General features: G+C 31.9%; 2 protein-coding genes and 1 long non-coding RNA gene across 20 annotated transcripts in view; 1 reads left to right on the top strand and 2 right to left on the bottom strand.

Annotated features, from left to right (window-relative positions):
• Window positions 1-7,035, top strand: part of LOC148598999 (uncharacterized) — an 88,490-nt gene extending 81,455 nt beyond the window's left edge. For 16 of the 18 annotated variants that reach the window (XR_015918320.1, XR_015918318.1, XR_015918321.1 and 13 more), the window contains one exon: window positions 6,475-6,586. This is a non-coding gene — a long non-coding RNA (uncharacterized LOC148598999). Of the gene's footprint in view, window positions 1-6,474; window positions 6,611-7,020 lie in introns of those variants that run through there. The other 2 variants (XR_015918315.1, XR_015918317.1) reach the window with 2 other exon arrangements.
• LOC148598997 (microfibril-associated glycoprotein 4-like) overlaps window positions 1-12,906 on the bottom strand; it is a 134,665-nt gene that overhangs the window by 85,152 nt on the left and 36,607 nt on the right. The gene's annotated exons all lie outside the window — the stretch shown is intronic.
• The window catches only part of LOC148598998 (uncharacterized), a 38,167-nt gene continuing 32,418 nt past the window's right edge, over window positions 7,158-12,906 (bottom strand). The window contains exon 11 of the mRNA XM_088560098.1: window positions 7,158-10,393. The gene's annotated coding sequence lies outside the window, so the exon portion shown is untranslated. The remainder of the gene's footprint in view (window positions 10,394-12,906) is intronic.

The following is a 12,906-nucleotide window of genomic DNA, read 5'->3' as shown; positions in this document are numbered from 1 at the left end:
AGCTCATTCTTAGCAGAATCAAACATACGTATCAAATCTGATTTGATATGTATCCTATATTGGACCATACTACTTCAAATAGCACTTTCCTACCTAAATCATACATTCTCATAATATCTATTTCGTACTGTATTCTTAATATGACCTTACGACTCGAAATAAAATTTTACTGTCAATAACGTACATGATAGTCACTTCGGAGGGAAACCGTACCCCTAACATGCCCGTTTAACAGACAAACTATCCAAAAATGCATGCTTATCACATTATATAAGCATTGTACGCCTGACATCTCCAAACTGTTTCAAATAACTTATTCCTGCTAAAATCATATATGCCCATAACTTAACATGCGAACGTTTCCTTAGTATAGCCAAAGTACTTGAAATATCATTTTCCTACCCAAAATCATTAATGCTCATGACAATTGATACGTGCAGTTCTCCTTTAAATAGCCATTATACAATTCCAAAGATTACAATACTCTGTGAAATATAATTTTCGTACCTTAATTCTCCATATCAATCACATATGATTCGAACTGAACTCTTAACATAATCATACTACTTGAAATAGCTCATTCTTAGCACAATCAAACATACTGATCAAATCTGATTTGATGTGTATCCTAAATTGGACCATACTACTTCAAATAGCACTTTCCTACCTAAATCATACATGCTCATCATATCTAATTCGTACTGTATTCTTAATATGACATTACGACTCGAAATAGAATTTTACTGCCAATAACGTACATGATAGTCACTTCGGAGGGAAACTGTACCCCTAACATCCCGTTTAACAGACAAACTACCCAAGAATGCATGCTTATCACATCATATAAGCATTGTACGCCTGACATCTCCAAACTGCTTTGAAAAACTTATTCCTGCTAAAATCATACATGCCCATAACTTAACATGCGAACGTTTCCTTAATATAGCCAAAGTACTTGAAATATCATTTTCCTACCCAAAATCATTAATGCTCATGACAATTGATACGTGCAGTTCTCCTTTAAATAGCCATTATACAATTCCAAAGATTACAATACTCTGTGAAATACAATTTTCGTACCTTAATTCTCCATACAAATCAGATATGATGCGAACTGAACTCTTAACATAATCATACTACTTGAAATAGCTCATTCTTAGCAAAATCAAACATACTTATCACATCTGATTTGATATGTAACCTAAATATGACCATACTACTTGTACTAGCACTTTCCTACTTCAATCACACATACTCATCACATCTGATTAGTAATTTATCTGTAATTAGATTTTATGACTTGATATAACATTTTCCTGCCAATAACGTACAGGATCATCACATCTGACGCAAACCGTACCCCTGACATGCACGTATGACAGAAAAACTACCCACAAATGCATGCTTATCACATATAAAAAGTGTATGCCTAACATGGCCAAACTGTTTCAAATAACTTATTCCTACTAAAATCATATAAGCCGATAACTTAAGATGCCAAACGTTTTCTTAATACGGCCAAAGTGCTTGAAATATCATTTTCCTACCCAAAATCAATAATGCTCATCACAATTGATGCATACTGCTCTCACTAATAGACATTATACAATTCCAAAGATACCAATACTGTGGGAAATACCAATTTCGTACCTTAATTCTCCATATCAATCACATATGATGCGAACTTAACTCTTAACATAATCATTCTACTTGAAATAGCTCATTCTTAGCAGAATCAAACATACTTATCAAATCTGATTTGATATGTATCCTATATTGGACCATACTACTTCAAATAGCACTTTCCTACCTAAATCATACATGCTCATAATATCTAATTCGTACTGTATTCTTAACATGACCTTACGACTCGAAATAAAATTTTACTGTCAATAACGTACATGATAGTCACTTCGGAGGGAAACCGTACCCCTACCATGCCCGTTTAACAGACAAACTATCCAAAAATGCATGCTTATCACATCATATAAGCATTGTACGCCTGACATCTCCAAACTGTTTCAAATAACTTATTCCTGCTAAAATCATACATGCCCATAACTTAACATGCGAACGTTTCCTTAATATAGCCAAAGTACTTGAAATATCATTTTCCTACCCAAAATCATTAATGCTCATGACAATTGATACGTGCAGTTCTCCTTTAAATAGCCATTATACAATTCCAAAGATTACAATACTCTGTGAAATACAATTTTCGTACCTTAATTCTCCATATCAATCACATATGATGCGAACTGAACTCTTAACATAATCATACTACTTGAAATAGCTCATTCTTAGCAAAATCAAACATACTGATCAAATCTGATTTGATGTGTATCCTAAATTGGACCATACTACTTCAAATAGCACTTTCCTACCTAAATCATACATGCTCATCATATCTAATTCGTACTGTATTCTTAATATGACATTACGACTCGAAATAGAATTTTACTGCCAATAACGTACATGATAGTCACTCTGGAGGGAAACTGTACCCCTAACATCCCCGTTTAACAGACAAACTACCCAAGAATGCATGCTTACCATATCATATAAGCATTGTACGCCTGACAACTCCAAACTGCTTCGAAAAACTTATTCCTGCTAAAATCATACATGCCCATAACTTAACATGCGAACGTTTCCTTAATATAGCCAAAGTACTTGAAATATCATTTTCCTACCCAAAATCATTAATGCTCATGACAATTGATACGTGCAGTTCTCCTTTAAATAGCCATTATACAATTCCAAAGATTAAAATACTCTGTGAAATACAATTTTCGTACCTTAATTCTCCATATCAATCACATATGATGCGAACTGAACTCTTAACATAATCATACTACTTGAAATAGCTCATTCTTAGCAAAATCAAACATACTGATCAAATCTGATTTGATGTGTATCCTAAATTGGACCATACTACTTCAAATAGCACTTTCCTACCTAAATCATACATGCTCATCATATCTAATTCGTACTGTATTCTTAATATGACATTACGACTCGAAATAGAATTTTACTGCCAATAACGTACATGATAGTCACTCTGGAGGGAAACTGTACCCCTAACATCCCCGTTTAACAGACAAACTACCCAAGAATGCATGCTTACCATATCATATAAGCATTGTACGCCTGACAACTCCAAACTGCTTCGAAAAACTTATTCCTGCTAAAATCAAATATGCCCATAACTTAACATGCGAACGTTTCCTTAATATAGCCAAAGTACTTGAAATATCATTTTCCTACCCAAAATCATTAATGCTCATGACAATTGATACGTGCAGTTCTCCTTTAAATAGCCATTATACAATTCCAAAGATTACAATACTCTGTGAAATACAATTTTCGTACCTTAATTCTCCATACAAATCACATATGATGCGAACTGAACTCTTAACATATTCATACTACTTGAAATAGCTCATTCTTAGCCGAATCAAACATACTTATCACATCTGATTTGATATGTAACCTAAATATGACCATACTACTTGTACTAGCACTTTCCTACTTCAATCACACATACTCATCACATCTGATTAGTAATTTATCTGTAATTAGATTTTACGACTTGATATAACATTTTCCTGCCAATAACGTACAGGATCATCACATCTGACGCAAACCGTACCCCTGACATGGACGTATGACAGAAAAACTACCCACAAATGCATGCTTATCACATATAAAAAGTGTATGCCTAACATGGCCAAACTGTTTCAAATAACTTATTCCTACTAAAATCATATAAGCCGATAACTTAAGATGCCAAACGTTTTCTTAATACGGCCAAAGTGCTTGAAATATCATTTTCCTACCCAAAATCAATAATGCTCATCACAATTGATGCATACTGCTCTCACTTAAATAGCCATTATACAATTCCAAAGATACCAATACTGTGGGAAATACCAATTTCGTACCTTAATTCTTCATATCAATCACATATGATGCGAACTGAACTCTTAACATAATCATTCTACTTGAAATAGCTCATTCTTAGCAGAATCAAACATACTTATCAAATCTGATTTGATATGTATTCTATATTGGACCATACTACTTCAAATAGCACTTTCCTACCTAAATCATACATGCTCATCATATCTAATTCGTACTGTATTCTTAATATGACATTACGACTCGAAATAGAATTTTACTGCCAATAACGTACATGATAGTCACTCTGGAGGGAAACTGTACCCCTAACATCCCCGTTTAACAGACAAACTACCCAAGAATGCATGCTTACCATATCATATAAGCATTGTACGCCTGACAACTCCAAACTGCTTCGAAAAACTTATTCCTGCTAAAATCATATATGCCCATAACTTAACATGCGAACGTTTCCTTAGTATAGCCAAAGTACTTGAAATATCATTCTCCTACCCAAAATCATTAATGCTCATGACAATTGATACGTGCAGCTCTCCTTTAAATAGCCATTATACAATTCCAAAGATTACAATACTCTGTGAAATACAATTTTCGTACCTTAATTCTCCATATCAATCACATATGATGCGAACTGAACTCTTAACATAATCATACTACTTGAAATAGCTCTTTCTTAGCAGAATCAAACATACTTATCAAATCTGATTTGAAGTGTATCCTAAATTGGACCATACTACTTCAAATAGCACTTTCCTACCTAAATCATACATGCTCATCATATCTAATTCGTACTCTATTCTTAATATGACCTTACGACTCGAAATAAAATTTTACTGCCAATAACGTAGATGATAGTCACTTCGGAGGGAAACCGTACCCCTGACATGCGCGTTTGACAGAAAAACTACCCAAAAATGCATGCCCATCACCTCATATAGGAAATGTACGCCTAACATGGCCAAGCGGTTTTAAATAACTTATTCTTGCTAAAATTATACATGCCCATAACTTAAAATGCCAACTGTTTTTTAACATGGCCAAAGTACTTGAAAAATCATTTTCCTACCCAAAGTCATTAATGATCATGACAATCAATGCGTACTGTTCACCCCTCAATTCCAAAAATAATAATACTGTGTGAAATACCCTTTCCGTATCTTAATTTTCCATACCAATCATATATGATGCGAATAGAACTCTTAACATGATCATAGTACTTGAAACATCACGTTCTTACTGGAATCGTATATGCACATCACATATGATTTGATATGAAGCGTAAGTATGAAAATATTACTTGAAATAGCACTTTCCTACCTAAATCATACATGCTCATCACGTATGATTCGTACTTTAGTTTTGATATGACCTTTCGACTCGAAATAACATTTACCTACCACTAACGTATATGATCATCATATCTGACGCAAACCGTACCTCTGACATGCACGTATGACGGAGATCTACCCAAAAATGGATGCTTATCATATCATCTAAGCATTGTTAGCCTAACATGGCCAAACTGTTTCAAATCACGTATTCCTGCTAAAATCATGCACGCCCATAACTTAAGATGCTGACCGTTTTCTTAATATGGCCTAAGTACTTGAAATATCATTTTCCTACTCAAAATCATTAATGCTCATGAGAATTGATGCGTTCTGTTTCCTTTAAATAGCCATTATACAATTTGGTTGATTTTTGTGATTTTTCAAATGCTTCTCCTTTATGTAGGAAAAAATTACTTGTAATATATTCATCAGATTTGAAGGATATATAAAACCATCTAAGTGTGAACGAGTTCCATATTTTGGATTATTGTAGATGGCTGCCATTTAAAATGGCCGCCATCTAAATTAATATGCCCCACTGGAAAATAATGTAAATTTCATCTAAATTTTATAAAACGTGGTATATAGGCTTGACATTGTACATTGAATTTAATTTTTTTGATTCTGTGATCATGTGTGGAACATGAGGGAACTTGTATGTGACTTGCTTTCAAGCACAACTTAAAACTTGTTTTATTTTATTTTTAGGGGGCTTTTGTTTCTTCTTTTTTGTTTTTATTTTTATTTTGTTTTGTCTTTTATGCGGATTTTTTGTGTTTTTTTTTTTTGTGAGAAAATTGTGTGTGGGTCCTGGCTTTATTATGTATGTACCATTAGGTAAAATCCGTGGTAATGTAAATTTGACGCTCGATCTGCAAACTCCAGTAGATTGTTTTTGAATGGCACCTTGAGGTACAATGTCAAAGAAATATATACACTTTTAATAAAATTATTGATTGGATGTCTTGAAAATGCTTGTTTTGGTCCCTTATTCCTTACAGTTAAGTAACAACCCAAACCAAAACTTATCCCAGCTTTCCTTTTGTTTTAAACTTGTACATTGTAGAACAAATTTATCGTCCAGAAAACATGTTTCTACCAACACATACTGAATGATTAAACAACACATCAATTTCAATTTCATAAAGATCTTTATTTTTTTAAGTGATTTCTTCTGTGTGTAACTTTCTATTTCTTTACGTTTGTGTATTGTAAATTTTAGTGTTCCTGATGCTATCTTGTAAAAGGATTTCCCACCATTTCTACATTTGGTATCAATATTTATATCAGAAAATACTAGTTGTTTCCATTGCAAGTCATTTATAGGAAAACAATACAGAAACCCACGCTACAAAACTGTAAGTGAAATATCTTTTGTCTTTCTTTATGTATGGATTTTTTGTGAAAACATGTCTATTGCAGACCTATTCGATTTTTTTGATTAAATATGGTTTAGGTATATTATGCCATTTGGTGTATTGATTTCAACACGTCTGAGTACTAGATATCAACTTATATGACTTAATATATTAGACTGGCCGAGATGTAAAAGGAGGAAGTTTTAATTAAGGTATGGATGACAACAAACGAGTCCTTCCGTAAGTTAAGATATGAAACTACCTTACTCTACATTCAGTTTGTTTTTCTCTTTCAGAACTATTTGGTCATTTGGCCAGTATTTAATCCATAAATTGTGGAAAGTTACACCGGATATTACTCCCTGTAAGACTGAAATCAGGCTTTCAGTACTTCTTATGTTATATTTTAGATTTGTGGTATATACCGTACACGGACTTCGTCCCCTATCGATTGATATCTCTGATACATAACACGTAAACTACCACAACATGGGCTTTAAATGGATTTTCATATAAAGGCGACGTAAGCAGGATAAGCTTAAATAAATCAGAGTGATCAATTTTTTTTATTCTAAGAACAAAATACACATATCAACTGAAGTGCGAATATTATGAAGAAGGCGAAAGTACATTGTGAACAGTTAACAAATTCAAAAACCATATTACATGTAGTAGCATATACTTCAATACATGTACATGTAATCTCTTATTACATTCCCGAAGTGGTTTTCAAATGACATTTCCATATAAACTCAATATAAGGAAAATGTTCACATGCTTTCATGACTAGTTAACATTTGCTTATGGAAATAAGACCTGCTATTGAACATGACTGCAGAAAAGATTTACAATATAGTCGTTCTATCCTTAGAACTTCGAGACAAGTCAGGCTTCGTCAGAAATCGTACGGAGCAAAATATATATGAGTTTAAGACATAAAACATTATCATTATAATACTACAATTTAAATTTAACAATTGTGTAACTCATTTATTTTGTATATAAAAGTCTATATTTAGCTTTTAAGATATCCTGATATACTTGAACTAAGAATGATACAGATCGTTTGGTTATTTTAAAAACTATTACTATGGACACTTTACCAGTACTAAAGGAAGACTTTGGTACCCCTTATCAGTTAATATTATTCTACAGTTACCCAGTTCCACGTGGAGTTTTAACAAATATCAGTATGAAACATTACTGGGTTGGAGCCACATGTATAAGTGACAGTAACTGGAGTCTTATAACTTCATTTGCAATTGTTATCGTACATGTACAACAGATCTGTTAAAAATGACAGGGTGTCAATAATTCTAGTGATTATTATTTATAAATGCAAATACAGAAAGATATTTTCAGATGTTAACATTTCCAACGATTTATATTTTCCTATTTCCAATTTCAAGAGCTTGACACTGAGTCCTTCAAAATGAAGTGCAGTATTTTATGACACTGAATGAGATTTAAGAATACATGGTAATTTGGATGCTACTGAAAAGCCCTTTGACTAAAAATAACATATCACAAAATAAAAGTGTCATTTGGTCTTACTGTAAAAAAAATAGTACATATACATTAGGATCGCGTCTTTTTTATTGTGCAGATGTACACTTCTGTAAAACAGAAGACGAAGAAAAGAGAGGCTGCGATTCATCAGTTGGAAAGAACAAAACTGATCACAGATTTATTTAAAGACAAAACAATTTGAATATTTTCATTCTTCTTGTAAGAGTCAATTGTCAAATAAAGGGAAAGTTGGTAAAACATATGAAGATGATAAGACTAGAATATTATTCTCTATATGAAAGGGAGATGGCAAGTAGGATCATTAGCTAAATGATCTCTGTGGATTTTTTTTTTATAACTTTTTGAAAAAAAAATGTAAATATTCAAAATCATTAAAACATCTGAGTTTATGATAACAAATCAAATATAAAACCAGTATAATTCCATATATCTAGTAAGTTGATAGAAGTAATGAAACTCTTATTTTCATCAGTAACAATACTTCATAAAAAATGTTGCAGTAGCGCTACAACCAAAATGAACTTAGTTTTTTCACGGAAAACTTGCTTTAGTTTAAATTATGAATTACTCCATCTTGAAAGCATGACAATTTACTCGTCGTTTGACTAATTACTTGTTGCATAATAGTTTCTTCGACAATAAGAGAAATTTGCTGTTTCAGAACTTAATTGCGGTGAAACAATGGCGTCTATGTAAAGCAGGTCTCAAGTTTCACAGTGTTCATTAGATGATTGGAGAAATGTACAGTTACAAAAGACTTGAATGGACTTAAGATGACATGTTCCACTTGAACTGTACTGCTTACAATAACAATCATAAATGAACATCCCAATTTTAACAGTACTATAATATTCTTTACATTATATTCACCACATAATAGTTCATGTATTACAAAAATAAATAAATAAATGAAAAATGCAAGTTCTGTAAAGCACAGCAGTTACTATAATGTATGTGATGGTAGTACACGGGCTAAAAAGTTACATCACAGCTAATTTTACATTACAATTCTACATTTTTTTACACATTGTGATTGAAATAATGTATACAAATGCATTAATTTCAGAATTTCTGAAGAAAAAAAACTGTTCATATAATAATCATGGCATCAGAATAGGTAGGCAGAATGTATATTTTGTATATAAAAATACTTTTAGTAATGTTATCAATACTAATATAAAATCAAATACAATTTATTGCATCATAAACTGAATAACGTATTAAATTCATTTATCCACAATCATTATTAACAATATTACAATAATTACATATAGAGTTCTTGAAGTTCATGACTTTTCCAATATCATATACTTTGAGCAGTAAATCAAAGACTACAACGATTAAATTTCTGTTTAGTCCAAATATCCTTTTTTATTATTTCAAAACATCTTTCAACACTTATTTCTTTGTAAAGCAATCCAAAATGTTCAAAAGAAAATACATATCAACCAATATTCCATCAAAGAAACTTTTTCTGTTATAAATCAAATATAATACATGTATATAAAACAACTAACATGTAAATTACTCCACTGGTTTCTCTTAAATACTTTTATTAGAAATCGCAACCCAGGGCAAATAAATTCTGGATATAAACTTTCTCAGAACTTGGAGACAAGATAGGCTTCATGCACATTCACAAACATAAATTTCATAAAGGGACATATATCAATTGTATTCAATTATTAACTGTTCATTTCATCTTGTTTGTGGTTTGAAGAAAGATGGTCCTAAATCAAGTACAAAATCTCTCAGAACCTGGTGACAAGTCTGGCTTTGTGCACATTCATAAACAGAAACAAAAAATAATACAAAATTCACAAAAGAACATACATCAATTGCATTGAATTAAAAACTGTTCCTTTCATCTTTTTTGTGGTTTGAAAAAAAAGATGATTCTGAATCACAGAACACAAACTTTCTCAGAACTTGGCGACAAGTCCGGCTTCGTGCATTTATAAATCTTCAATTATATTAGAAATTGTAGTTTACAATTATTGAGCATATTATCTGATAAAGCAATATCAAGTTTTACTATCAAGCAGTTTTACTTATAGTGGATTTAAGATAAACCCCCTTAAAGAATCCTAAGCATGTTCGCCTCTATTTGTATTTTATAATTAAGTCAGTCAGATGGATTTTCGGATTGTGGTGCTACAGTGCCATCGTACGCTAACCAGGCAATGGACATTAATGTTGTGTCACAGACTAATCAACATGGCGTTCATTCCACAGCTACTGATGTTTCTAACACTAGAAAAGAAGTTTATGTCAATGTGTCGACCTCAAGCTCTATGACAAACATAACAAGAGGCTCCCAGGAGCTTGAATCTCTCACCTGGTTAAATTTTGTCTTTCAATGGCAATACATTTATCACGAGGTTTACTAATAATTTTGGCCTACGATGACTTTGATGGAACTGATCATAAGGATCAATACAAGGCTTAACAGATGAAAATAACGAAAGGACCACAGGTAGATCTCATCATGCTGAACAGTTTTACTCGGTTATAATTTGGCTAATGGGTTTTGAGATATATTGAAAAACTACAGCTTGACCCCTGTTCTATTTTTAGTAACGGTGACAAAGTTTTTTGACGGATCAAAAATCTAAACAGAACTTTTGTGCAAGATACCCCAAGGAACATCAATACTAAGTTTGATTCCAATCGATCAAGTAGGGTAAGAGGAGAAATTTTTTTAAAGAAATAACATTAAAAAAATGAAAGAAAAAACGTCGAAAAAAGTGCAATAACTCCTAAATGGCTTGACAGATTAAAATGAAAATATATATGCAATATATAGTCTAACCCCTATGTTCTATTTTCATTACCGGCGGCCATGTTGTTTGACGGATCAACAATCTAAACACAACTTTTGTGAAAGATGCCCAAAGGAACATCTGTGCAGTTTCATATAATTCCGCTAAGTAGTTTCTGAGAAAGGAGAAGATTTTTAAAAAAAAATGTTAACGACCACGACGACGGACGACGGCGACGGACGCCAATTGATAACAATAGCTCACATGGCCTTTGACCAGGCAATACATCGTCGGGTGAGATCGCGGTAGTGCCGCTGAATATATCAAGTGGGACAACACCTATAGTCAATGCACACGTCAACATGACATTGCATGTATAGAATAACATTTCTGAAAGTCTCCTGCATAGTACAATTCAATTATGTCAGCAGTCTTTACAAAAGTTGAAATCCAAATCAAACGATATTCAAGTTTTTCGTTTGCAAGTCAACATAAACAGAAGGAAGCAATTTTTGTTAACAATTTTGATTTCATATAAATATATATTAGTGAATAAATGTAACAATAAAATTTATGTCGTATTATAGCAGATTCATTTAGCTTTCAATGCATGTTCATTTTGAGTAAATTAAGTACATGTACATACAGATAAATACAAAAGGAAAAACAAGAATATACAGATCTCAAGGTATCACAAGTGTTTATGACAATCAACAGATTTTAATGTTTTGATGATGTTCATCTCAATCACTTTGGTATAATATGATATTTTAACACAGTAAGGAGTGCCAAGTTGTATATGAAAGCCAGTAAAACTAATATGTATACCATTTATCAATATTTCCAACATCCAGATCTAATGACATAAATCTTACTAACTTAAAAAATATGATGGATTGAACTACAAGAGTCAAATGTTGATAATCACTCAAAATATTCATACATAAGTAACCTGACAAAATAGAATATATTAAATATAACAAGTTAGAAGACCATAACAAAATACGTATGAACTATAAGTCTTTATGGTACAGAATATAATCATTTTCTTCCGAGATGCTCATTTACTTTTGTTACTTTGTATGTATGATTTTAGTTACTTTATATTCTTTGTTGTGTATGTCTGTTTTCCATGTCTGGTCTTTGTCCCTGGATTACGTTCTTTTGATTACCGCTATAACCTTGGTTCCCTTGATTACTCTTTATAAGTTAAGTTGTATAACTTAATCTTAATCTTAAACTTAAGTGCAAATCAATTGCACTTGGAGATAAGTACCTACATTGAATCATAATACTAAGAAAACAATATAATAAATTATGAATTAACACATCATATGACATGACATAGCATTATAAAGATTTTCACTGCTCATGTCCAGTCATTTTTATGTCAGATTGTTGTACTCCTCTACCCATTTCATTGCATTGATATTTTTTACTTAGTGATCTCCACTTTTATTTTCATAATTTGATTAAACACATCTTAACATAATATTTCGACATTTTTTTATGAAATTCTTGTTATTTCTTCTGCGTATAAAGCCTTTTAAGACAAAACCTATGGAAAATCATGTGAAATTTTCCAAGGCTTATGTTTCAAAAAGAAGCACACTGACCCATCATTTTTTTTCTACATTCTAGCATAAAAAGATCTTAACAGATTTTACAACCCTCTAAAATCCTTATAATCTTTAAACACAGCAGTGAATATCCTTAAGGAAAACAAAACAAATAGATTTTTTTCTCAGATTAGCTCTAATGTTCTATGTAAGCTGTAGGTTCATGACCTTGTAAAAGGGATTACTGATAGTAATTTCTTATTAACGCATTAGGTTTACCATATGGCAATATTCCAAGTATTAAACAGGATCCAGCTTTTCAGAAGTACAAATACTCTTTCTGCAATTTAATTGTTGTAGACAAGCGATAAACTTATATTTTAAAAGTTTTCAAATTATCAAGTAAATGGAGCATTTTGGCACTTTTCAAGCTTTAAGACAAAGG

The sequence above is a fragment of the Perna viridis genome, chromosome 14 (assembly GCF_037379345.1).
Source record: "Perna viridis isolate PV_CMFRI_1.1 ecotype Kerala chromosome 14, ASM3737934v1, whole genome shotgun sequence".
NCBI lineage: Eukaryota > Metazoa > Mollusca > Bivalvia > Mytilida > Mytilidae > Perna > Perna viridis.
This window is presented reverse-complemented; position numbering and strand designations above follow the sequence as displayed.